Source organism: Dendropsophus ebraccatus, chromosome 2 (assembly GCF_027789765.1).
Source record: "Dendropsophus ebraccatus isolate aDenEbr1 chromosome 2, aDenEbr1.pat, whole genome shotgun sequence".
Lineage (NCBI taxonomy): Eukaryota > Metazoa > Chordata > Amphibia > Anura > Hylidae > Dendropsophus > Dendropsophus ebraccatus.
This window is the reverse complement of record NC_091455.1, coordinates 140,804,013-140,806,100: the sequence shown is the minus strand read 5'-3', so window position 1 is coordinate 140,806,100 and position 2,088 is coordinate 140,804,013. Positions and strand designations below refer to the sequence as shown.

The window sequence follows — 2,088 nt, the reverse complement described above, 5'->3', positions numbered from 1 at the left end:
AATTTTCGCCCACCATCCTCTCCATGTGTAGGACAAAACGTTTCAATACACTAGTAGGAGAATGAGTACAGTTGGCTGTGTGTGTAGTGGAGAGTAGGTTGCAGCAGGCAGTTAGAGCATAGCAGAGGGAGAAATACAGAGAGATAAATAGAGAGAGGGATAGGGACAGAGAGGAGAGGATAGGAGGGTGGATAGATTGTGGGTAGATTGTGGGTGGTTCTCTGTGGTGGCTGGGAAGCCAATGTCGAGTATCCCAAGTCACTGGGTGCTGGCTAGGCATTATACTAAGTCACTGGCTGCTGGCTGGGCATTATACCAAGTTACTGGGTGCTGGTTGGGCATTATAAAAAAAAAATCAGTTATTATCAGTCAGTGGGTGCTGTGAAAACAGGTGCTATAATCAGTCAGTAGGTGCTGTGAATTCAGTTACCATTCAAACCACTCTGTGGATGCGGTGCTTGAAATTAACCCAGTGTTTCACATCAGTGGAGTCCCTGCTTAGTTGGATTACTGGGTACTCTTGTAACTCTGGACTGTACTGTTTCGAAAACCACATGTGACAAAAATATTACAAAACACATTCAAATCCCCAATCAAACCCCTTCCAACCTTTCTACAATAAAGTACTTTTTTTTTTTTTTTTTTTGCACTGAACCTGGAGGCACTACAATACCAGGTCAGTGCCTGGAGAGGACAGAGCTAGCTCTTTTTCATCTCCCTGTTTTAAAAATGAATTTAATATATGGTCCCCAGTTAGGGGGCGTATCAGATAATAAAGTGATAAGAACTGATACTACACTTGATCTTAGCCAAAAGGCCGAGAAGTGATACAATAAAGTACATGCCCCCCCTCCCCACCCAAATTAGTTTACATCTGCTGTCCGTCACATCTATTGAGGCACCAGTAGGGGCACTATCCTCCATGTAAATAAATTATTTGCTTCCCTCTCAATTAATTTAGCTCCCTCAACGAATCACATGTGAATGCACACTAAATCATGCAAGGTAACATGCCTTTCAGCAACAAATTGCTGTTGGTAGTAGCTTTAGAGAGTTATTTTATTACAGTTAGAGGACATCATTCTCTGTGATATATACCCCATGACAAAACCTTTCTATAGCCTTACAGCTCTCAAGCAACCACAAGAGACATTAAAAAGTCACACAATAAATATCCTTTGTTGAAACATTGTGCAACATCTAACTGATATCTGATATTGTGAAAACTCCAAGACCATTTATCAGCCAGTCACCATGTGTGTCCGTAAAAATGGAACATGATTGCTACTATTCCTTGTCACAAGTGCCAAGGTAACAAGAAGGAAATGTCCTCTTTGAAAAACATAGTCATGGGGATTTGTACCTGGATAATACTGCTTTTGGTTATGGGTTGCATGGTGAACTTTATCAAGGCATTGAGCTGCTGTGGATAATATATGTTTGTGTTAAAAATGGTTTAAACCTTAGGGGACACACCCAGTTTTGGCGTTTATGACACAGTCAAAGTTTTTAGATCTGAAATGTGTCACTTTATGTATTAATAACTTTGGAATGCTTTTACCAATCCTTGTGATTCCAAGATTGTTTTCTTGTGACATGTTCCACTTTATGATAGTGGTTAATTCAAACTTTGCTATTGACCTTTTCGTCCCAAAACTTCACTGGGTCCAAAATATTTAGGGGCATGGGTGACTCCGAGAATGACTTCACTTGTAATTTCAGCTGCTTCTGGAGGGAGACGTCATTGTGTGGCTGACTGTTACTTTTCTTTCTCTTTTTTTTTTAACTTTTGGCTCTTCTAAACCCAGCTTTTGTACCCTGACTATCCTTGTCATCTTGTCATTGTAACCAGACTTTTCTGTGGATCATGTTTTTGTACCTATGCTGACTGTTTAGTGCGACCACAGCTGGAACCCTCTGCCTATATAACTCTTCCTCCACCACCATTTCGTCCCTCTCCAGGCTCAGGTTCACATGGCAGACCATAGCACTGCCCCCCTCAACAGTGATGATCCTTAATGCAGTCTCCATAGTGTGAGGCAGGGGATGATGTCATTTATACCATAATTGTTGCAGCTGACCAACAGG

General features: G+C 41.3%; 1 non-coding gene across 1 annotated transcript; it reads right to left on the bottom strand.

Moving 5' to 3' along the window:
- Window positions 1-639: 639 nt before the first annotated feature.
- LOC138785097 (U2 spliceosomal RNA) lies at window positions 640-829 on the bottom strand. The gene has a single exon (XR_011362069.1). It is a non-coding gene; the product is annotated as a U2 spliceosomal RNA (small nuclear RNA).
- Between the last annotated feature and the right edge of the window lie 1,259 nt (window positions 830-2,088).